The 26,148-nt window shown below is 41.9% G+C and overlaps 1 long non-coding RNA gene across 1 annotated transcript; it reads right to left on the reverse strand.

Moving 5' to 3' along the window:
• Positions 1-1,234: 1,234 nt before the first annotated feature.
• Positions 1,235-7,133, reverse strand: LOC122464140. Its single transcript, XR_006288056.1, has 3 exons — positions 6,965-7,133; positions 2,849-2,850; positions 1,235-1,276 (listed from the first exon to the last, which is right to left on the reverse strand). It is a non-coding gene; the product is annotated as an uncharacterized LOC122464140 (long non-coding RNA).
• Positions 7,134-26,148: the final 19,015 nt, after the last annotated feature.

The raw sequence follows: 26,148 nt of genomic DNA on the forward strand, positions 1-26,148 counted from the left end.
TGATGATGCATTGGAGAGGTTTTAGCTGGGGGCTGAAGGTGATGGCTAGTGGCGTTCTGTTATTTTCTTTGTTGGGCCTGTCCTGTAGTAGGTGACTTCTGGGTACTCTTCTGGCTCTGTCAATCTGTTTCTTCACTTCAGCAGGTGGGTATTGTAGTTGTAAGAATGCTTGATAGAGAGCTTGTAGGTGTTTGTCTCTGTCTGAGGGGTTGGAGCAAATGCGGTTGTATTGTAGAGCTTGGCTGTAGACAATGGATCGTGTGGTCTGGTCTCGATGAAAGCTGGAGGTAGGCATAGCGGTTTCAGTAGGTTTCCGGTATAGGGTGGTGTTTATGTGACCATCGGTTATTAGCACCATAGTGTCCAGGAAGTGGATCTCGTGTGGATTGGTCCAGGCTGAGGTTGCTTATTAGCACCATAGTGTCCAGGAAGTGGATCTCTTGTGTGGAATGGTCCAGGCTGAGGTTGATGGTGGGATGGAAATTGTTGAAATCATGGTGGAATTCCTCAAGGGCTTCTTTTCCATGGGTCCAGATGATGAAGATGTCATCAGTGTAGTGCAAGTAGAGTAGGGGCATTAGGGGACGAGAGCTGAGGAAGCGTTGTTCTAAGTCAGCCATAAAAATGTTGGCATACTGTGGGGCCATGCGGGTACCCATAGCAGTGCCGCTGATTTGAAGGTATACATTGTCCCCAAATATGAAATAGTTATGGGTGAGGACAAAGTCACAAAGTTCAGCCACCAGGTTTGCCGTGACATTATCAGGGATATTGATCCTGGCGGCTTGTAGTCCATCAAAAAAACTTCAAAAACAGACTCCAACGAGAGACTGCTGAATTGGAATTAATTTGCAAACTGGACACCATTACACTAGGCTTGAATAGAGACTGGGAGTGGATGGGTCATTACACAAAGTAAAACTATTTCCCCATGTTTATTTCCCCCTCCCCCCGCCACTGTTCCTCAGATGTTCTTGTCAACTGCTGGAAATGGCCCACCTTGATTATCACTACAAAAGTTCCCCCCCCCCGCTCTCCTGCTGGTAATAGCTCACCTTAAGTGATCACTCTCGTTACAGTGTGTATGGTAACACCCATTGTTTCATGTTCTCTATGTATATAAATCTCCCCACTGTATTTTCCACTGAATGCATCCGATGAAGTGAGCTGTAGCTCACGAAAGCTTATGCTCAAATAAATTTGTTAGTCTCTAAGGTGCCACAAGTACTCCTTTTCTTTTTGCGGATACAGACTAACACGGCTGCTACTCTGAAACCTGTCATTATTATTACAGTTATGGTTATGAGTTTGTCTGTTTCTTTCTCTTTTTGGAAGAGAGATTCCTTCCTACATACCATAAACTGGAACAAATCAGACTATGGGAGGAATGCCCATAGGACTGGTTCAGGGGATGGGCAAGCAGGGCGGTCACCATGGGTGCTAACTTCTTGGGGATCGGCCAATCAGACAATGAGGCTAGTAACATGAGTTTGTATCCAGGGTCACAGGTGGGTTTGTACAGCCTCTGCTGAAGTCCATGCTACCACTGCTATTTTTAGCCATGCTAGCATGGGTGTGTCTACCCTGGCTGTAATCACACCTCGGATTGCAGTGTAGACATACCCTCAGTTATGTGCTCCAAAAACACCCAAATGGCCATTTTAGGTACCTAGGAGGCTTCATTCTGCAGACTCACATAAACAGACTATTTGTGCAAGTGAGAGTATGCAGAATCTGGCCCTTACATGCCAATCTGAGCATCCAAAATACACACCCAAGTTTGAAAATTGGACACCCTATATATTAAGCCGGGGTTCTCAAACTTCATTGCACCATGACCCCCTTCTGAGAATAAAAATTGTTACACGACCCCAGGAGTGGGGACCGAAGCCTAAGCCTGCCTAAGCCCTGCTGCCCCGGGCAGGAGAGGCAGGGCCAAAGCCAAAGTCAGAGCCCTACCACTCTTGGCGGGGGAAGGCGGGGCAAAGCCGAATCCCAAGGGCTTCAGCCCTGGGGTGGGGTGGGAGGCTGTAACCTACGGCATTGGGGCTCGGATTTTGGCCCCAGGCCCCAGCAAGGCTAATGCCAGCCCTTGGAGATCCCATTAAAATGAGGTCGCAACCCACTTTGGGGTCCCGACCCACAGTTTGAGAACCATTGTATTGAGCTGTAAGAAGTTACTGCTACATTCTTTTGTTTGAATTTTTTTGTCAAGCACTCGATTCAATCAGAGAATTATGGCTTGATCCTCTTTATCTAAAGTTCCTCTAGCTGAAAACTCTAGGCTCCAGAAACTCTAACAAATCCTCTGGTACTTCAAGAACGAAGCACCAAAGCTCAAGTATTTATATATTGTATCAAGTGGTTTAATACTACAGATGGGAGAGCAGGATAGGGGTGAAATTCCACATCACCATCCCCTGCAACAATTTTCTGTGGCGTCCCTCAATTTGAACTAATCTTCAGAAAGGATGCAGGGGCTGAAATGTTGTTTTTCCCCCCCTACTCTTCTATGTCCCGTACTAAACCACTCAACATAATACATAGTCATTGAGCTTTGATGCTTTTGAGAAGTGTCATTGGATATATTGGTGGCTTTGATGATTTGAGGGATATTAGTCTGCTCTCCCTGAGCATTCTCAGCGCTTGTAATGCAATTTTGGTGGGCAGGAAAGGATATGCGGGTAACTGAAAAATTTAAAAGGGCTACGTACAGTACTCTATACATTGAAAGTGACTTTATTTTTCTCTCTCTAGCTTTACGAATATATAATAGCATCATATTTCATCCCTTCCCCAGGCCTGTCTGGAAGAGATGAGACAGTTGTTTGCTTGAGCTAGCAACTACTCCTTTTAGTCTAACAGAAAATGCGCTAAATGCCCAATATGATTTTCACAAATGCAGAAGATCCCATACAACAATCCAGTCAGGTAATTCTTCCTATGATATACAGATAACCAGCAAGAGGTGACTTTATCCCATCACAATATTTTTAGGCAACATTTTTATACAGACCAGGGGTGGCCAACCTGTGGCTCCGGAGCCACACGCGGCTCTTCAGAAGTTAATATGCGGCTCCTTGTAGAGGCACCGACTCCGGGGCTGGAGCTACAGGCGCCAACTTTCCAATGTGCCGAGGGGTGCTTATTGCTCAACCCCCAGCTCTGCCACAGGCCCTGCCCCCACTCCACCCCTTCCTGCCCCCTCCCCTGAGCCTGCCGTGACCTCGCTCCTTCCCCTTCCCCCCACAGAGCTTTCTGCATGCCATGAAACAGCTGATTGGGAGGTAAGGAGAGGCACTGATTGGCAGGGCTGCTGGTGGGTGGGAGGCGCTAGGAGCAGGGGGGAGCTGATGGGGGGTGCGGCTGATGTATTACTGTGGCTCTCTGGCAATGTATATTGGTAAATTCTGGCTCCTTCTCAGGCTCAGGTTGCCACCCCTGATATAGAAGTAAACAGGTACTAAAATGTCTGTGTCCATTCATACTGGCCCTGATCCAGAAAAAGCACTCAGAAGTTTAATTTTAAGCATGAGTAGTCTGACTGAAGTCTTTCTTACTACGGTCCTAAGCTTTCCTGGCTGCCAATGTTTCTCTATTTTCCAGGCTTCTGATTGAGGAAGCATAAGCTGTCACTAGGCAATGACGAAAGCTCTTGGGGAAGGAAAGTCAGTGCTCAGTTACAAGTGAGAGTTGTTTTCCCATTTGATTTTAGTTAGGGTACCATGGACAGGAGCTCCTCTGCTAGTACCAGAAGACTGTTGTTACTCAGTTTCAGGACTGTGGTGAGGAGAGACAATGATAGATGGTCTTATGGTGTAAAGAACTTGACTGGGACTTGGCAGATGTGAAGTCAATTCCCAGCTCTGGCACCACTGAGTTGTGTTGAAATAGTTGTCAGGGCTTAAGGGTTCTCTTGGCTAATGCCACTATAAATGCCATAGATTAACTCTCCAGAGCAGGCCCCTAATAAACTCCACTCAGCCAAGGAGGCTCTCAAATGGTTTAATACTTGCTGGGAGTGACAAAAATACTCCCTGGTAGTCAATCCCATCATCAGGCAAATTGCTTAATCAATCTGTGTCTCAGTTCCCCATTTGTAAAAAGGGAATAATAATTCCTTCCTTCCTTCCACCCTTTGTTTGGCTCATCTGTTTAGATTTTAAACTCAGGGAATGGACTTTCTCTTATTGTGTGTCTGTACAGTTGCTAGTACAAAGAGTCCCTTATGTCGGCTGTGGCTTCTCCATGCTACTGTAATACAAATAACAACAGGAAGCAGGTCCTGAACTGTGGATTTCTCTAGCTTGCAGAGTTGGCAACTCTTGTGATTGTCCCCCCGTCCCCCCGCCTTGTGATAGTTGGTATTTTTATTAAAAACTGCAGATCCCAAAGCCATGTTGTTACCTGAGAAATTCAGTTTTCTATTTTTAGAAATGTAAATTTCTAGCCCTCAGGATTGCAGAGAAAAAAAACTTGAAAATGTGGCCTTTGAATGCTCAAAAGCCAGAAGGCGAAAAAAATCCAAACTTTACTATATTTTAAATCATTGTGATTTTTAAGCCAGTGTCATGATTTGGGGGGGGGGATAACCCATGATTTTGGGGCACTGGGTTGGCAAAACCAGGCCTAGCTGTCACTCTTTTTTATGCCAGAGCATTCTGGGAAAGTGTAAGAGTCTGAGGTCGTTAAAATACAAACTCTTTTCCTTCTCAAAGCATCTAAAAGGAAGACAGCACAGAGGAAGGAGGAGGCTATTTTGAGGAGAACGACCATGAGAAGAAAATGTTTTGTTCTCCTTAATCCCACAATTTCTGGGATGGGCAGGGACAGTGGTGCCTTAGGACAATTCACCTAAATCACATCAGCTCAACAGATCTTGGTTCTCTTTTTCAGACTGTACTACTGGCTTCCTGAGCTGAAGGCAAGATAAAAATCATAGCCCTCCTATCCCAGCTCTACTGAAATCACAACTCTGCCCTTCTGGTCCTGGTTTCAGGTATGGAATGCACCACTGATTCCAGGAGCCGAGGGAGAGGGGAATTCACAGCCCTATGGTTCATAAAGCTGTAGCTGAGCTCACAGCTGTAGGACACTCCCAGCTCTTTCTTACTGAGATGGAAAGCACTCTTTTCAGAGATCTTTCCGGTCTTTGAAGGTATTTCAGAGAAGTAGAGGGACATCTACTTCCTAATGGTACGATAGCCATATCTCTCACATAGCAAAGTTTGCAGATTTCTGAACTGCATTCCTTTCAGCATCCAGTAGATGGGGACACTATTTTAGAAATGCTCTTCGTATTTAGTCAGCCTCAGAAGACATGCCTTTATCTAATTAGCTGTACTATATTTTCCCATATATAGTTAAAAGAAACTTTCAACAATTCTTTTTGACTGTTGGGCATTTTAAAGAACTGGCTGATTATGTGTTTTATCCTGTTCTTTTCAAGGTGGTGAATATTGCTAAAAATAGTCTTTCAAATATATCATTGATTAATTTTTAATGTGTTATTTCTCTAATTTTAATTACATCTTTATTTCTACAAGGAGCAGGTCCGATACTAATCAAGGATCATTACTATTCCATATCATCTATGGTTCTTGTTGTCCATAAACAACAATCAAGGAACTAATTAGAGCTGGTCAAAAATAGAAACTAATTTCATGAAAATGTTTTCTCTCACCAAAATTTCTGAATTTTTCCAACCAACTGGTCAAAAAATGGAAAAGAAACAAAAGGCAGAAACAATCTGGCAGTTTTGCTTTTCACTATCTATTGAAGCGTGTGGAATTTTCTGACCAGCTCTAGAACTAATGATTACACTAAAATGAGACACATTGCATTACAAAAATCAGGAAGGTTACAAAACTTAGCAAGGGAAGCATAACTTCATCATTTATATTGCAGTAGCACTTTGAGCTCTCAGCTGTGGATCAGGGCCCTATTGTGCTAGGCACTGTACACACAGACATAACAAAAAGACATTCCCTGTCCTGAAGAGCCTACAATCTAAATAGCTTCTAAGCTATGATTCTGAGGAACTAAGCTATTTCCAGCATTAAAGGTACAAGTTCAAAAGTTTTATCAGACAGAAATCATTGCCTATACGTCTCAGGCAGTTAGATAACTATGAGAGGAGTGACCATCTTCTGTCCCTTGGGCATTCCAGACCTCTTGCTCTATCATTGATTAGCATATCAGATCAGGTGACTCACTCCACATGATTTAACATCAGGGCAAGTGTCTGTGATGAGTCACTGTTCAGTGATTTCTCAGTACCAAAGGACAGTCCTTTCCGTGGACTCTAAAGATGAGTGGTATAACAACAGTGTCTCCTATACTGAAGGCTTACACATTCCCAAGATATCCAATTAGCTAATGGAGGTGTCTGAGTCTTGGGGAATGTTTTTGGTTGAAGCTTACATCCAGAATGCCCCCATGGTTTTGTCTGAAAAGTCAAACATGAGATACAAGAGTTTGTCTAGGAGACATAAAAGAGAAAGGTAACAGAGTGCTTAGGGTCCTATCTACATTCAGGAAATTACATAAATATAATTACACTGGTGAAAATTTAGACAGGGCTGTACAATGAAAAGCCAACTGAAGGGAACTGACTCAGGGAAAAGTGTTGTCAGGTAACTGCCCCGAGAACAGGCTTAAGGGGAGGCCTGGCCTGAGCAGAGTCTCAGCCAGGGTGGTCCTCAGTAAGTGCGGTCCTCATCAAGTGCAGATCTCAAAAGACCCGTGGACTCTGGGGTTGAAACTGGTTTGTTTCATAGGGTTCCCCAGACCCATTTGGAGAAAACTCTGACAGCTGTTTCCTCCCGAGTGCTCCTCTGCCTAGAAGCCCCATCTCATGGGTTTTAGATGGGAAAGAGGTAAACAGGCCCTTAGTATTATTTGACCTTCTTTAGCATGAAGAACTTATGGTAAGGCACAACCCTGCATTGGCGCAGGGATGGACTAGAACAGTGGTTCTCAATCTTTCCAGGCCACTGTACCCCTTTCAGGAGTCTGATTTGTCTTGTGTACTCCCAAGTTTCAGCTCCCTTAAAAACCACTTGCGTACAAAATGAGTCATAAACATACAAAAGTGGCACAGCACACTATTACTGAAAAATTGCTTATTTTCTCATTTTGTCTGTATGACGTTTTAGTTTGTACTGACTTTGCCTAGTTTTACAAAAGGCTACATAAAAAGCACTAACAAATATCTAGATGAGTTGCTGTATCATCTGGAAGAGCTCTGCTTACCCCCAAGGGTACGTGTACTCCTGGTTGGGAACTACTGGACTAGAAGATGGTCTAATAGGTCTGCCCTATTTTTAATTTGTGTGGATATGCAAGGGAAAATTCGATATGTATATTGTACAATGAAAGAAGATTTGTGTACTTAAATTCTCATCAGGGCAGCATGGCTGTCTCCAGGGAAACAGTTTTTAATATATCAGAATAAATATATATCTATACAGTGGTGAAAGAGAATTCATTGTGCTACTGGACACTGAAGCTGCATGGCCCTGTGGGTAATACATTGCTACTGTTCAGACTCATGAGAGCACCAAGGAAGGCTGATGCAGAGTACGCTAATGACCATTATAAGTGACTGCAGTGAAAAAGACTTAAGTACATTTCAAAATGTACTGTAAATTAGACAAAAGTACAGTTGTGCTTCTACTCTAAGACACCCTCAGGCTTCATTCAGTCTGACAGACTTTGCTCTCCTGCCCGGTTCTTAGAATTTAGATGCTTCCATATGAATGGAATGTTTTTAATATTTAAGGGCCCTGTTCAGCAAAAGGGGGATGGGGGGAGTTTACGTAGTTACGTAGCCAGAGTTACGTAGTTTTGGCAGCAGAGCTAGGAAAGCAGCTCTGGAAAGCAAGGCTAAATTGTCATTCAGCAGCTACCATCCACCTCCAAAGCTCAGAAAGACACCTGTCACCTGTGGAACTAAAAGTATTGCCTCCCAACACACCTGCTGTGCAGCTAATGCCAACTCTACAGTCAGGTATCCTACAAACCCTGTGTTTTCCTGATGGGGGAGTGCCTCAGCTGAGCATGGGAGGGATTTTAGAGTATGTCTATACAGCAGAGAAAAATCCATGGCTGGCCCTTGACAGCCAACTTGGGCTGGGGCCACAGGGCTTTTTCCCTGCTGGGTAGACTTCCAAGCTCAGGGTGGAGCCCGGGCTCTAGGATGCTGTGGGGTGGGAGGGTCCCAGAGCTCAGGCTTCAGTCCGAGCCTGGAAGACTACATAGCAATGAAACAGCCCTGCAGCCGGGGCCCTGTGAGCCCTAGTTGGCTGCACAGGCCAGCCACAGGTTTTTCTTTGCTGTGTGACATGCCCTTAGAGGCCCAGTGACAATATTTCATAGATAATTAATTTTACAGGGGGAACCATGTTTACTGCTTCACTAAAAACATTTCTAGGTTCTACTTTCTGCTGCTTATCATAGCCCAGATTTGCTGTACACTCCAACTTCAATTTATATGTCACCTAATCTACAGTGTCTGCTCTGCACTAACTTCTTTCTATTTGCCAGAAATCAAGAGAGAGCAAGGACAAAATCTAATTTCTGTGCCAGATGGGCAGTTGCTGTTGATCAGTCAATATTATGTACCTTGGGTTTGGAACTTCCAACTTGAGATAAATCAGCGACTCTTGTCTTGTGCTTTCTTGGCTGGAGTCCTTTGTGGTTGACTTTGCCTCCTGGTAATTTATTTTGCCATGAAGAGGCTGTTTTTATTTATCAAAGGTGAGAAGAGAGTTGCATATTTTTCTACCACTTGCAGATTCATGCAATACTCCCCTAAAAACTCATCAGCACGTCACACGTACATTGTGATCAAGTGACTCGGACAAACAACTTGCAGTGAACAGACTGCCAGCAATGTTTGGGCAGCCAACAGTCCAAGAAATCCTTTGTGTGAGTGTCATATTGACAGTTGATGGCAGAAGTATATCACCATCACCCAGATGTGTTCAGACTTCAGTTTGTACTGTGTATGGTAAATAAGAAAAAGAACATGGCTCATGAAGTAGCTGTGGAATAAATAAAACATACCAAATACAGTCCACAGCTTGAGTCAATGTCCTTTCTGGAGGATGACGTGGTGAATGGGGATAGAATAATTATATTATAATGGTGTCTCTGCCTTTTTTTTATTCTTTAAATACTGTCTAATGGGGAAAGTAGTTATGACCTATCCCAGTGGGAGTTACTCTTGGTAAGATATGCAAGGAACAATCAATGTCAAATTTTACACAGATTTACACTTATATAACTTACCTGGTGAATGTGTTTCCCTCCCCCGTGGTATTTGTTGATAAAAGGCCCAGTGCTTACTCAGATAAAACTCCAGGCAAAATACTGACACCAAGAGAGACTTTTGCCTGAGTGAGAACTGCATGGTGAGGCCCACAAAGAATGACAGAATGGCAACTCCAGAAAATAAGGCTGTTGTTCTGATTAGGGGTACCAGTGTCTTGAAAACAAGGAGTCCGGTTGCACCTTAAAGACTAACAGATTTATTTGAGCATAAGCTTTAGTGGATAAAAAAACTCACTTCTTCAGATGCATGGAGTGAAAATTACAGATGCAGACATAAATATACTGGCTTGGAATACCACCTGGTCAACCCTCAGATTCCAACTACTAGCTGTGTTCAGGTAATCTCCAATGGTCAAAGAAGAAAAGCAGAGCTGATTGGAAGCTTCCCTTTTAAGATCTCCTTTAATTTATGGTGCTGCTGTTTGATTGTTGAGGAACATTGTGTAAGTCAAGGGCAGCTCATTATCTCTCAAACTGTTCTGGTTTTTTTCCTCTCTCTTGTGCTTATGAATAATAAGGGCATTCACATTACAGGCCAGGTGATTAATCAAAATTGATTGGCATTTATTAGTAGATCACTCTCCTTAATACAGGAGCTGGTACAAACTATGCCATGAGTTCATGTCACTGCCTTCAGAACTTCTTAGTCACTTAAAATTTATGGGCCCAATTCTGGTATCATTTATATTAGGCCTACATCCAGAATAATTCCGTTGAAGTTACTGGATTTACTCTGGCTATATAGGATGCCAGTGTAAAGGAAAGCAGAATCTTACCCAGTATTTCTAGGTAAGGTTTCTATTAACAGTTACTTTACTCTTTGTATATAATGTTTGCTGTTGAAACTATACCAGCTTACGCATGGAAGCCATACATTTTAAACTGGGTGTTATGAACTCAAATCATATTTAGACAGCTAGCTAAAAATTTATATATAGTGAAAATATATACTAAATATATATAAATTTATATTTAGTATCACTAAAATTATGATACATGCACAGACATATTTTATACGCACACACACAAGCATGCAGATGCACACACATACATACACATACATATAAAGAAATAACTAGAATTTGACTCACTCACTGTAGGCATCACTGAAGACTGAAAAAGAGTGAAAAATAAAACCTCGGTATGCAGATGCAAGATATAAAAGTGAGACACAGTTAAGGACTACGTAGCATATCCCTGCAACTGTCACTTCTTACAAGTTGACAGCAATACAAAGGAAATCATTTGCCCAGATATGAAATATGCATTCAAATGTGTGTTTCATTAAACACACATCAATATGTTGCCACCTGTTCCAGCTATGCTTGATAATGAATACTATACAAAGATAATACACCTGTCTGACCTCGTACATGTTCTTCAGGGGGGAAAAAAAGGATGAAAACTGGGCTATGTAAGTCAAATTTGGATGAATACGTATTACAGTAAATCCAGTTCCGTTAATTGCTTTGTTACCTGAATTGGAAACCCATCAAATAATGAGAAAAAAATAAAACTCCTTGACCATTAAGATTCAAACAATATAATTTGTCTCAGGAAGCATCAGTCACCTGCAGATAACAGCAAGTCTCCACGTAAGCCAAAGAGCTAGCAGAGAAGTAGTGCTAGTATTGGCTTTGTGTACACAGGGCTTTTAAAGAAAATTAAAGCTAACCGCATCATGACTAAAGCTGAGAGATACTCAAAGGCTCAATCCAAGGCCTGTTGAAGTCAATGGGAGTCCTTCCAGTGACCTCAATGGGCTATGGATCAGGCCCTAAGACAAGTAAAAAGTTATTAACCACCGTAGGACAGAAATCCAAACAGGAAGAGCTCTAGCACATACACAGCTAGTCACTACAGAAGAATAATCTGTCATCTTTGTAATAATAAAAAAATAAAAATGCCCCTACTTAAGGCCATACTTCAGCTAAGCACTGAAGCGTGTGTTTAACTTTAAGCACATGCCTAATGTATGTGCTAAGCGCTTTGCTGAACTAGGGCCTGAGTGCAAATGAAGTTTATCCATTGATCAACAGCTGTGCTTGGTTGCACTAGCTTCCAAAAAGCAAAAAGAGATAGACAAGACTTCATTGCTATGTTTCCATGGAGCACGTTTCAGAGTTATGAGGTGCCCTAAACCTCCAGCTGGAATTTTCTGCCTATAAGATTTTCCTGCCTAAATATTTATGAAGCTGACGCTGTAGGTGCCTCTGCTAGAATTACTGTGGAATGCTGAAAATCAGCAGCTCTGGGAGGCTGGTGTCTGCGTCTCACACACCACTTCTGCCTGTTGTGCTTTTATATTGCATTGACTCTGGAAAGACTCACTGCCAAGTCAGTTAGTTCCAAAGTACGACAGAGAAACCTTTGGACCATTATCCCACCATGATATTTCATTAGCAGTCTCATTAAAAAGTGATTGATCACATTTCAAGTGCTCTTTGTGTTTCTGAGTTTTCCAGTCTATCAAACATACTTATGGCTCCTATATTCAGTAACACTGTCAGGGCAAAGAAAAACCTCTTAGGGTTTGACAATAGCACCAGAAGCTTAATGGCTGACCTGTCTCTTATTATTGCTGTTATGCCAAGCGAGTATTTACAGCTGTGCTGTCTTTGAAATGGTTAACCTTTACCATCTCTTCCTAATCAACCTGCAATTACAGTTAGCCTTTGTCCATCGCTTTCCAGGCACATGCTCTGAGGATGACTAGAATGCTTTTATCTTCCACATAACTCAGACATATGGGAAAATGCAAATACAAATGAATCAAATCTGGACACACACAACCAATTTTGTAACTGGCCTACACTTCTCTTGAAGGCTTCCCTCATTAACAATCTGTCACTGTACAACAAACCACCAATGCAAACAATACAAACCTTTGGAATATAGAATAGTTGCTTTCTGTGTATGTTATACAACTGAGCAGAGTAGAAATTGGGCCTTAAATTAAAATCTAGCTACTGATGGAAACTTTTTCAAAGACCAAGGATATTTGGACCCAGGGTTTTGGTTCAGGCCCATCTTTGTTCATCAATAAAAGGGTTAACCTTGGTATGGTGGCCAAATTCCATGATAATTATATTGTGTCTACCTGAATTCCTCTTGCAGTTTACTTGAATATTGTATTTTTCTTCGCTTCCTTGTATGAAATGGATGGATTCTGTAAATATTTCTGTTGCAACTGACTCCAGAGGTGGCTCTGTTTCAGTATTTTGTAAGGCATTTAGGATCCTTTGAGACAAAAGGCACTATATAAATGTAAGTAAGGTTAATTACATGTAACTACTATTATTACATAATTAATACACTGAGCCCTGATTTTCCCAAATCTAGCAAGGCATTAAAACCATGTAAGGATCCCCTTGTGACTAGTTCATCAAAAATATGGCAGTTTTTCAAATATTCCTGAGATTCCTGCTACAAGGTAGTTTTCAATTGCATATGCTCCTTTCCTTATCCTGGGCCTGACTCTGCAAGGTGCAGAATGCTCTCAATTCTCTGGTCTGCCCACCCCACCCACCACTCATATGCAAACATAGCTCAGAAGAAAGGCCTGGAATATACGTAGGAAAACAATATTAAGCAGTATATATTCACTGTTATTCAAACTTTATGGGCCTGATCGTATTCCCACTGAAGTCAATGACAAAGCTCTTGGTGAGCTAAGTGGTTCAAAACTGGTCCCTAAGTACCATGATGACACTACCTCAACAAATACACACAATGTTTATGGCAAGGATAAACCGAATAATGAAAGCTTTGGGGAGGCAAAAATCCATCAGAATTATTGGCCATATGATGCATTATTCATACAAATTATGATTTAAACACAATTCATATTATTTGTTCTTGCTGATCTAAATTTAATGTGTAATAATATGCACCCTCATATATTCTTACATGCTATGTTTATGGGTTATGTTAGTTCCAATTCTCTATTGTGAGTTGTTGTATATCATGAAATAAAAAACTTTAAACTAAGTTGGCCTGCTTTTACAGCAATGAAATATAGACACCCCTCTTTTCAAACTTGTACTGTAGCTAATGCCCCATTGATAAGAACAGACACAGGTCATAAAGGGTATGTCTCATAGTAATACATAGTACTCATGGCTGCTATGTGTCTAGCCTTAACCACAAGACTGTCCGTCCTCTTCCTCTGGTCCTGCGCACTATTTGTCCAGATTCTGCAGCAAACGTCCTACAGACAACAGCTGCTTTCCCTACTAGACATGAGGATGAACAGATTTTTCAGTTTGCTGGCAATTCCGAGCAATCAGGGGGAAAAGATCAGTTTGGGTCAAACCAAAAATAAATTCATTCAAATTTTTCAGCAAAATAAAAAGCTAAAGAAATTGCCTGAGGGGTTAAATTAAACGTTTTAAAATTCACTTTGGGTTGAATAGCACGTTTGTTTGAGCTGAAGAAAAATGTTTGTTTCAATTTTGAGCTTTTTAATGTTTTAAATTAAAAAAAAAATAACGGAAACTCTGAAAGGCAAAATCATTTCAAACTGAGAAATCAAACTGTTTATAGTTTATCTGCATTTTGGGGGCTGGGAGCGTTGACCAAAGTAATTCAGTGCAGTCAACATGAATTTGCAAAAGGTTTCGGCATCACCAAATCTGCATTTTTTTGCCAACAAAAGTTTTGGTTGAAAAATTTTGCCCAGCTCTACTCACTGCACAATGCTGATTAATTCCCTTAGCCCTGTCCATGTTGTCCACTGAACGAAGCAGGGGTCATGTTAAAAAATCGTAAATGATCACGTAATTAAAGACTGTATCACAATACATATACACAACGGAGCCAAATTAAGGTTGCACAGGCAACATTAATTGAGACATTTTCCAACTTTTAAATGTTTGTTTCAACTACAACTGGAATAATATTCTTTTAACATGAATATTTTTTATACGTAATATATTTAGATATTAAGGGCCTGATTCTAGCATTTGAGCAGTTCCTTACTCTGTAAGTATCCTCTTTGAGTAGAGTAGAGTTGACAGAAGCTGGCCTTTAATGGGAAACTAAGTGACATTGTTCTGTAACTTACCAAACCTAGGTGCAAAGTGTGTCAAAAAGATTGTCACTAGAAGGAGTGACGCACATTAAAAGACTTTCTATCTGTAACAGTATTTAACAATAGAAGTTCAAACATAATCTGTATCTGAACACCGAAAATACCTTGATATAAATGATCTGTGTTTAAGCTCAATAATCAGAGGATTTTAGGCACTCAGGCATTTATGGGACTGACATGATAATACTGAATACAAGAAAATATTTTAAAGTAAAACCTTAGATATTCTGAGACCCATCTGCACCAGGAGAGATGGTCCTGAATGAATCTGATCAGAATTTATGACTCCTGATACACCTGCATGAAGTGAAGAAGCAATTGAAGTCCATCTACTGAAGAGATGAATGCAGAAGTGATAAGCTTTGATACCAGAATCCAACCTACCCCTTTAAGAGGCACATTCTCCCCTTTTAATGAGCGCTGTGAGAAAGAAAGAGGATAAAAGCCCTAGAAACTGGTGCAATTTAGAAGCAAAAGGAAGGGAACAGGAGGGGAGGAAAGGAAGAGCAAAAACAAAAAACAAAAAATCCCCACTTCAAAAAGAAGAGCAAAGGACACCCACTACAGAAGAGAAACTCCTAGCATCAAAAGAAATTTTCAGCAACAGAAAAAAATCCCACAACTCAAGCACAGCACTGCAGGAACATGCTACCATCAAAGGCAAGCTTCAGGTGATGAATAAAGGTACATCTACAAGGTAATAAAAGGTGTGTTCTTAACTCGGGTTAGCTAATCCACGTCAGCTAACTCAGGTTAAAATAGCACAGAAGACATAGCAACTAGTCTTTTAATTCGCATTAGCCGCTTGAGTTCAACCTCAGAGTCCCCTATAGACTTTAAATCGAGATGCCTACCTGAGTTCAGAACACAACTTTTTTTTTTTTTGCAGTGTAGAAAAACTCACAGCAACGCCACTGGGTCAGACTAGTTTTATTATTGAAACTGATTTTAACTGAATATCAACATGTTATTCTTTGAATTATCTACGGTAATTAGACAAGATCCACTTATTAATTTTGGGAATAATTAACTTCTAATAAATTCAGCTAATGAGAGAACACTGTCCCCGAAAGAAAGTGATTTTTATTCCTATATAAAGTCTAATCTCTGTTGTAAACTCTCTATAGGGAGTTTACAACAAAAAAGATAGGAAATAAACACAGTTTTATTGACTGGTTTTGTTTCTTATTGTCCCAGTAAAATAAATTATGCATTCATATAGTTGAATTCTCTTTCTTTGTCTAAATCGTAATGTTTCTAAAGCCTGATAAGAATCTTAATGTAATAAAGAGAGATGACACATCAACAAACTACTGTAATCAGAATCAATTATTAATAAGTTGGTATACATATTTTGTTTTTCTAAGCTATGGTCCTGTCTCTGCAAAGTCTTACACAGTGTTCAATAGGACTAACCATGTGCTTACAGTTAAGCATGAGCATATGTAATTGCAGGACCAAGGCTCATAATTGTAGTAATTTTTGGATAAAATTACATGGTGCTCCAGGCCCTAAATCATACATAAAACACCCTCACATGCCCACAACTTTTTCAAAGCCATAATGTTACAAAGCCTAAAATCAAGAAGGTGCAATGAGTCTCTGGATTCCAAGAGACAGCTCTCAGTGCCAGCACATATATCATTCAACACTGGCCTGTACATGTGATAAAACACCCTGAAAAAGATGCACAAAACAAAATGCTGAGGAAGAAGCCTAGACTGAGGCTTATTTTCTCAATATAAAGTGTATAAAGTAGCCTCTGTAGTTTGAGAGTCATGATCCAAGATTTCTGAGTCACTAATTTAGAATATTTAAAAGGACATTGTCAACCTGACATCTGGTAATTTTCAAAAACGGTGTTAAAAATAGTTTCAGATTCTCTAAGAGTGCTTTAATGCCCCCACTATTTGCAATGGTTTTATGATCACATTTTCCAATAACAATGTTTTCCTCTTCCCTCTTGCTACATGTAAGACCCACATAAACCACAGGAGAAAATGACTAGAGTGCAATTCACTGTTGTGCAGAGGGCCTATGCATCACTGAAGCTCCACATGAGCCCTTCAGAGAAGGTTCATTTGAAGCTCAAATGATAAAGGCAGCCTTGGCTGTGATTCTGTTTTATGACGTGCCCCTTTTATGCCACTCCAGGTGTAAGTGGCTGCACAGAACATCCTTATTCTCTGGCTAGCTTAGATACAGTATAACAGCTGTGTGTGGGCGCCTGGTCAGGCTTTCCGTGTAGGGGATCTGTAGGCTAGGTGCAGGAGAAGGTGTGGCCAAAGTCCACCATGCTCCGGTTATTTTCAGGCAGCGTAACAGCTCCAAGGGGGTTGTTAGAACCTAATGTACTTTAGAGACCCCTTGGGCCAGCCTGGTCTCTAGCTCCTCCTTTCCTGTACCTTACCCTGGAACGATGAACAGAAACTCTTGCAAGGGCCCTCTGCACTGGGGTGCCATTCACCTTGACTACACAGGAGGAAACAGTGACACTGATTGCACATGAAGCAGCATCAACTGCACACATTAAGGAAACAGGAAGGAGGGAATAAACAGGGGGAAATTTCCCCCCATTTCTTTCAGTTTCAGTAATCCTGGGTGCCATTTGAGAGAACACTGGAGGAACCGCTTTCAGGCAGAAGTGTGATATTTATTGAACAGTGAGATGGCAGCAAGGTTTTAGGATTGAGATAATTTTGGATCAAAAATGGACAACGCACCATCACCAGGTAGAGTGCAGAGGCAGGTGACCCTCAGCAAGAAGAATAGTTCAAAAAGGGAATAATTAATCATACATTTTAACTTTTCATGCATCCTTACCCACAGAATCCTCCTCTCTTTGATTTATTGAGAATCTCAGCTGGGAGCCAAGCCAAGATGAAAAAGAAACCGCAGCCGTACTCTCTAGACAGGCACTCACTTGAAAGGGACTCTGGTGTTGTTCTGACAATACCAGTTGCTGGAGCTCTCTCGTTTTTGTGGGTTTTCCACACACCTACCATATTCCAACTCACATCATGTTAACACTGTCATTTCAATAGGTGCCTTACTCACTGAGAAATATAGGACTGAAATAGAAAATAAAGTTTGTTTTTCTCAAATTGTTTCTATTTATTTATATTCTAGATAGTTTAGTAATTTATTTGACCGCCAGTACCACAGTATTTGATTTTTAATGTATTTATCCTTTCTACAGTCCCTGTGAGATAGGGATGTTCTATTAAGAGGAAGAGATTTGCACACAGTCACATAGGAAGTCTGCAGGGAATATAGAGAATTAAACTCAGGTCTCCATAGTCCACCCTAACTATTGCACCATCCTTCCTCTCTGACACACTGGGGCAAATTCTGAGTACTGTTTGGGACCCTCTCTGGTGTGAGTCACAGCTGAGAATGCCAAATGCAGGGCAGACTGCAAGAACCAGGGCAGACCCCACCCCCCCAACTGCTGGTGAACTCTGTTAGAATAGCCAAGCCAGTAACAAAAGTGAGCTCTTGTAACCACACACTGGTTAGCAAGAAGCTAAAAACGTAGTCCCCTTAGGCAATTCAGCCTCTATCACCACCCAGACATCTGGCCTTTATGATGAGAGGTTATTGAAAACCAGATTCATCATACATAAGGTTCTTCTAATCCCAAAGGATCAGCCACTCCTCCCAGGTCAATATATATACTTTAGATCTTACCAGATACCATGCTTGTAGCCAACCCTTTAGTAACTAAAAAACTAAAGGTTTATTTAATGAAAGAGAAAAGAAGAGAATTAAATGGTTAAAGGAATTGTATACATTACAAGTGATTTCAGAGTCTACATATCTGGTCCATAGCAGTGATGGAAGTTTGTAACATTTCCTTGTAATAAGCTTCTCTGGTTCACTAAATGGTTTGCGGGTCATCAGTCCCTTGTTCAAAGCTTCCTTTTGTTAGAAAATCATAGTCTAGAGGTGAGGAGCAGGACTGAAGACAAAGCAGTGATGTCACAGCTTCCTTTTATACTTTCAGCCCAAGTGCATGGAAAGTTACTGGCAAAAGATGGAGTCTTAGATCACATGTCCTTACATGCCTTGTTGAATCATGGGACAAGCCTTGCCTCAGTGTCCTCTGAAACATCTCCAGGAGGAGCTCACTGGGCAAGCTGATTGGCCTTAATGCAAATCTGTCTTGGGGCATCACCCAAGAAAACAACATATTTGAGATACTAACACACAGCCAATATTCATAACTTATATACAAAGATGATACATGGATTTAGATCCTGTAACCCCCATTAAAATCCATGGGAGTTGCAAGTGGGTGGCAAGGGAAACAATACACAACTAGGGCTACCTTGTGCCCCCATAGGGCTCAGAAATCCACACATGGAAGCTCTAGATTATTCTCCTACCTCTAAATTAGTCCCAGCTATGCCTAATTTAAAAATGCAATGCAGAGTCCAGCCCTGCAAGATGCTAATTGCATCCTGGGAAATGTGGAGTGGCCTCAACTATCATTGATTTTATTGTCAGCTGAGGGTACTTAGAACCTCTCGGGAGCATTCAACATGTTGCAGGATCAGCCCTTAAATAGTTAATACAGTTGGGACATTATTAGTGATTACCCCTTCATCTTCCAGGTATTCACAAACTAAATGTTTTATACATTGCCTTAGTAACTTCCCAGGAATTGAAGTCAGGTTGACTGGTCTATAGTTTCCCAGCTCCTCCTTATTTTCCTTTTTAAAGATGGGCATGACATTAGCCCTTCTCCAGTCTTCCAGGACCTTGCCTGTCATCCATGAGTTTGTAAATATTTCTGCTAGTGGCTCCGAGATTTGTTCGGCTAATTCCTTTAGTACCCTCAGGTGAATAGCATCTGGTCCTGCTGATTTGAATTCATTCACATTGATCAGAAGATCTTTGACGTGTTCTTTACTTATTCTGATCTGCATCCCTTCCCTTTATTGTCTATGCATGGTAACTTTGCTAGTCATCCAGTCACATGTTATTTTTTGTGCGAAGACTGAAGCAAAAGAGGCATTGAGCAGTTCTGCCTTCCTATCATCTTCCATTATCAGCTCACCTTCTCCACTGAGCAGCGGACCCATACCATCCTTGATCTTTCATTTTTGTCCGACATATTTGAAGAAACCCTTCTTGTTTCTAACATTTCTTGCCAGCAGTAACTCATTCTTTGCCTTGGCTTTTCTGATTATGTCCCTACATTCTCGCGCTATTCCCTCATATAGTTCCTTGGTGACATGCCCCTCCCTCCATTTCCTGTATATATCCCTTTTGGCTTTTAGATAGCCAAAAAGCTCCTTGTGCAGCCAAACTGGTCTCCTGTCACTCTTCTTATCTTTCTTCTGAGTCGGAATAGCTTGATGATGAGCCTCTAGTATTCCATCTTTTAGGAACTGCCAGGCCCCTTTGACTCCTTTTCTTCCTAATTGGTCTTTCCATGAGGCCTTACCTATTATTTCTCTGAGTCAGCTGAAACCTTTCTGAAGTCCAGTGTCCTTGTTTTGCTATTCTCATGTCCTCCTTTCTACAGGATCTTAAATTATATCAGATCATGATTACTTCCTCCCACGTTCCCGACCACCTTCACAACTAATACATCCCTGTTGTTCAAAACCAGATCCAAAATGGATGATCATCCAGTTGTTTCCTCAACTTTCTGAATCAGAGATTGCTCCCTACACATGCTAAGAATTTGCAGGACATATTATGTTTTGCTGTAATAGTCTTCCAACAGATATCAGGGAAGTTAAAATCCTTCATTAATACTAGCTCATGTGTGTTAGTTAATCTTGTTACCTGTTTGTGGAATGACTCATGCACTTCCTCTTCCTGATTTGGTGGTCTGTTGCAACCCCCCACCATAACATCGCTACTGTTCTTTTCCTTTGTTATTCTCATGCAGAGGATCTCAGTAGGTCTGTTACTCACTTCCCCTGGGACCTCGGAGCAAGTGTATACATTCTTGATGTACAGTGCAATGCCACCTCCTTTTCCCCCATACCTATCCTTTTGGAACAAACTATATCTCTCAATGCTGTTACTCCAATCCTGGGAGTTGTTCCACTAAGTCTCTGTAATGCCAATTAAGTCATAATTTTCTTCACATACAATGACTTCCAGTTCATCCTGCTTGTTCCTCATATCCCTTGCATTTGTATACAGGCACTGAAGATATTTTGCAGACTGCCCTGTTGCTTTTCTTCTTGCTTTTTTAATGCCATTGTGATTTCTAGTCCCTTTTCCTTAGAAATTAGCTCCTTCCCTTTGTCTTCGTTACTTGAGCCTAGATGCACATTGGCTGGATGGTTGTCACCATCCCCCATAGGACCTAGTGTAAAGCGCTCCTGATCAGGTTAGGCCTTGGTTTAGGCAAGGTCTTAAGCATGTGCTTAAACTCATCCCTACACAGGAAAGCACTTAAAGCACATGCTAATGTTCTTTACCTGAATAGACGGGAATTGAACTAAGGTTTCCATCTAGTGCTTTGACTACAAAACCATTCTCGCTCTATGAAGGCTAACCATTCCCACCTACGTCACAGGACATTTTTCCATTGATTTCAGTGGGACCAGGCTTGGCCCATAGATATAATTTCTTTATATGGTTTAAATGTTCTTCCTGTAACTTGTATTACTTATTAATTCTTAAGAACTTTTGGATCAACCTGATGATCTATACAGAATTCTCTATAGCTACTCAAATATATTCTGTTCTAATGAGAACTTTATTACAATGCCAGTAGTGCCCTGATATTAATGGTGTGCCCTTTGGTTTTCCATATGGTGAAATAACTTCCTAAAACTTGTTTGTGACATGTTTCCTATGTGTTACCACTGCTTTGTTGAATGCTCTGAGAAACTACTCTCAATACTTTCTGACTGCGTACACAGCCCAACAGTGCAGGTAGCATAACAAACCCTTTTGGGAGCATGGAGGAGACACATTGAATGGTTTAAAAATGCATCTACAGTACCTATAATGCGTAATAAAAATGCAAACTGCAATACAAAAAGAAAATGATGGTTGCACATGAGAGAACCTGAAGTCATTACCCAACGTGATGCCTTTGCATAGCTCTTTGCATGAAGGGGCTGTCACAGCATACTTGCAAAATTAAAGGAATCCACTGGACCACATTCTGCCAACACCTTGGTGCAAATCTCTAATGATTCTATTGCTATCAATGGACTTACTCTGGTGTGACAGAGGATAGGATTTGGCAAAAGATGCTTTTGTAGTTACAGCTAAGATACAGTCAATGCCACCTGACTATGCTGTTCTTTGAAGACAATAATTGTATCTCTGTGGGTGACAGATAGCTTGTTACCTCTACAATGCTGGATTTTAAGTCAATCTTTTCTTAGACTAGCTGCTGTGCTAGATCAGCTGTTAGGCCACTTGCAATGGATGACATTGGAGATTGGCATTCCTTTTCAAGCAACAATATTTAAATCAATAAGACTGGAAATAACACTGGATGACTCCAATTAGTACAAGCAATAATTATTATAAATCTTTGTTGTATAAGTTAGTGAGATGAACTTCCAATAATGTAGGGTTTGGGCTACATTCCCAAACTTTGGATACTTCTCTGAACCTTGAAGGTTTCTCACCAGGTCCCAATTAATCCTGGGAACCGAGGAGGGGAGAAGTATGAGCAGAAATTAAAATGACAACGAGAAATGAATTTGAGGCAGTTATCAACTGACATAAGGAAAGGTCTTGACTGAGCAAGGTACTTAAGCACTTGCCTAAATCTAAGCATGCGAACAGCCCAACTGATATCAAAGGGACTATTCATGTGCTTAAAGTTAGGCATTTTTTAAATACCTTGTCGAATCAGGACCTAAGCCATCGTGACATGAGGCACAGCAACAAAGAACCCAATCAACTATAATAGGTGCTTTAATAGGGCTGGGTAAAGGGTTTGGACAGAAATCTCTGCTCCCCTGAACTGCCCTCATTTGAGGTGGTCTAACCTACCCTGAACATTGCAAGACATGAGGGGATGTCCCCGTTTAGATGTTTGCATCATAACTTTGAAGAAACTGGTAAACTCCCCAAATCAGGGAGACATGCTGTTGCAAGCCTTCCAACCTCCAAAGCCTCCTGCTGCTTAGCATAGGTTCCCCAGTTGGCTGATAAACTGTGCTGGACTTGAGAGGTTACTAGTAACGATAGGAGTAGCCTACTGAAAAACTAAAAGCATTGGGGATGGAGGACCAGGAGTCACTGAGTCCAAACAGGGAACTGGCCACAGAGCTATTTGTACTCTCTGGGGATCAAGGTTGGGCATCAGGTAGGGGAGAAGAAGGGAAAGAAAGGATTGAAGGGGAGAGAAAGTTGAGATGTGAAGAAAAGATACCAAAAGGTTTGAATAAGCTTCAAATAAAGACCCGTATTTTGTGGGGATCCTCCAAACCTCTGAGCCAGGGATGGACCCGAATCAACCCCGCATGAGTTTGACCAGGACAATGTGCCAAATCAGAAGAGGAATCTGGATCTGGATTTCATGGCTTACATGTGTCTTTAATTAGCCAAAACACTGGGTCCAAACCTGGGGAGGGCTGAAATCTGGATCCACATTTTGACTGTGGATCTATCTGTGTTCTCGGCTTTCTGAAGTTCACCCTTCACTGCTGCAGTGGTGCATTCTCGGGGATGAGAGAAATTCACAGCTCTTCTTTCAACAGAATCATCTTTAAGTCATTCATGTTTCAGTGGGATACTACACGCTGAATCCTGGTAGCTCTCAATCCAGCCCAAGCAGTCACATCCTCTCTCTCCTTTCAATTCCTAACATACTAGCACTCGTTTCTCTTTGTGTGATACTGGTACATTCCATTAGATGTCACTATTACACATCCCATTTTATGGTCAGGTCAGGAACACCAAAGCAGAATTTACATAATTTCTGTGCAAACTGAAAGCAACATGTTAAGGGGAAGAAGATGTCAGTCTGAAATTAAATCAGAGCTTTTATCTGGAATCTCTATTGTCATAAGGAAACACCCAATGTTGGGAAATTGTTTTTTTTTAGTCGGGCATGAAAACTCAGCTTTCTAATTACACTTTATCATGTTAATTTTTTTGTATCCTCTTTCCCCCTATTCTTGTTCATAAATCTTTATTTAATGCAGAATCTTTTATTCATTTCATATTTTCCCCAGTTGAAAGAAGAAAACTGTCTTATAGAGATTTGGAAGTGAATAGACAATGCCCACAAACTAGACTACAAGTAGGTTTTCTGACTTCCACTCTCCCCTAGCAAATGAGGACTGAACTATTGAAATTGCTATTCCCATAATGAAAAAAAAGATTTGAAAATCTCAGGTCTGAGATGGAGCTTTACAAGACCATCATGGGGTAGGTACAGCCTGTCCCAGCGTGTTGGATTATGGGGGTTATCCAAATGGGAATTTGACGGCCCAAATTAGTAGGAGCATTGCCAGCAGATCGAGGGAAGTGATTATTCCCCTCTATTTGGCACTGGTGAGGCCACACTTGGAGCACTGCGTCCAGTTTTGGTCCCCCCACTAGAGACGGGATGTGGACAAATTGGAGAGAGTCCAGCGGAGGGCAACGAAAATGACTAGGGGGCTGGGGTACATGACTTACGAGCAGAGGCTGAGGGAACTGGGCTTATTTAGTCTGCAGAAGAGAAGAGTGAGGGGGTATTTGATAGCAGCCTTCAACTACCTGAAGGGGGGTTCCAAAGAGGATGGAGCTAGGCTGTTCTCCTTGGTGGCAGATGACAGAAAAAGAAGCTATGGTCTCAAGTTGCAGTTGCTGGGGGGTCTAGGTTGGATATTAGGAAACACTATTTCACTAGGAGGGTGGTGAAGCACCGGAATGGGTTACCTAAGGAGGTGGTGGAATCTCCATCCTTAGAGGTTTTTAAGACCCTGCTTGACAAAGACTGGGGTGATTTAGTTGGTGTTGGTCCTGCTTTGAGCAGGGGTTGGACTAGATGACCTCCTGAGGTCTCTTCCAACTCTAATCTTCTATGATTCTATGAAATGGTTTGGGTCTATGTAGCAGCCCTACAGCTCAGGGCAGTATGGCCCAGTGGCCAGAGTCAGTAAGGCTGTCCTGCTCAGGGCAGCGTGGCCTAGTGGCCCAAGTCTGTATAGCAGCCCTGCAGCTCAGGGCACTATGGCCCAATAGCCATATTCTATAGGGCTGTCTTTCTACAGCAAAGTTCACCCCTCTGCATGTCAGCTGCCTTCGGTGGCAGGGCAGCTGAGGGAGGGAGACCTGGAACCACCCTTCTCCACCAGGTCCTAACCCAGGGCCCTAGGGAACTGGTACTCGTATAATCAGTCCCAGTCACCCATTACTGCAGTCCTGTTCCCTGGGTCGCTCCTACCTTTCCTTCCAATGCTGGTAGTCTCATGGCTTCCGCTGTCTCTCCTCCACCGGCATCAGTGGTTGGCTGAGTTGATTGGCTAGAATCATAGAATATTAGGGTTGGAAGGGACCTCAGGAGGTCATCTAGTCCAACCCCTGCTCAAAGCAGGGCCGATCCCCGCCTAAATCATCCCAGCCAGGGCTTTCTCAAGCCTGACCTTAAAAACTTCTAGGGAAGGAGATTCCACCACCTCCCTAGGTAACGCATTCCAGTTCACCACCCTCATAGTGAAAAAGTTCTTCCTAATATCCAACCTAAATCTCCCCCACTGCAACTTGAGACCATTACTCCTTGTTCTGTCATCTGCTACCACTGACAACAGTCTAGAGCCATCCTCTTTGGAACCCCCTTTCAGGTAGTTGAAAGCAGCTATCAAATCCCCCCTCATTCTTCTCTTCTGAAGACTAAACATCCCCAGTTCCCTCAGCCTCTCCTCATAAGTCATGTGTTCCAGTCGTCTAATCATTTTTGATGCCCTCCGCTGGACTCTTTCCAATTCTTCCACATCCTTCTTGTAGTGTGGGGCCCAAAACTGGACACACTACTCCAGATGAGGCCTAAACAATGTCAAATAGAGGGGAACGATCACGTCCCTCGATCTGCTGGCAATGCCCCTACTTATACATCCCAAAATGCCATTGGCCTTCTTGGCAACAAGGGCACACTGTTGACTCATATCCAGCTTCTCGTCCACTGTAACCCCTAGGTCCTTTTCTGCAGAACTGCTGTCGAGCCATTCGGTCCCTAGTCTGTAGCGGTGCATTGGATTCTTCTGTCCTAAGTGCAGGACTCTGCACTTGTCCTTGTTGAACCTCATCAGATTTCTTTTGGCCCAATCCTCCAATTTGTCTAGGGCCCTCTGTATCCTATCCCTTCCCTCCAGTGTATCTATCTCTCCTCCCAGTTTAGTGTCATCTGAAAACTTCCTGAGGGTGCAATCCATACCACCCTCCAGATCATTTATGAAGATATTGAACAAAACCGGCCCCAGGACTGACCCTTGGGGCACTCCACTTGATACCGGCTGCCAACTAGACATGGAGCCATTGATCACTACCCACTGAGCCCGACAATCTAGCCAGCTTTCTATCCACCTTATAGTCCATTCATCCAACCCATACTTCTTTAACTTGCTGGCAAGAATACTGTGGGAGACCGTGTCAAAAGCTTTGCTAAAGTCAAGGAACAACACATCCACTGCTTTCCCTTCATCCACAGAGACAGTTATCTCGTCATAGAAGGCAATTAGATTAGTCAGGCATGACTTGCCCTTGGTGAATCCATGCTGACTGTTCCTGATCACTTT

The sequence above is a fragment of the Chelonia mydas genome, chromosome 1 (genome assembly GCF_015237465.2).
Source record: "Chelonia mydas isolate rCheMyd1 chromosome 1, rCheMyd1.pri.v2, whole genome shotgun sequence".
NCBI classification, from domain to species: domain Eukaryota; kingdom Metazoa; phylum Chordata; order Testudines; family Cheloniidae; genus Chelonia; species Chelonia mydas.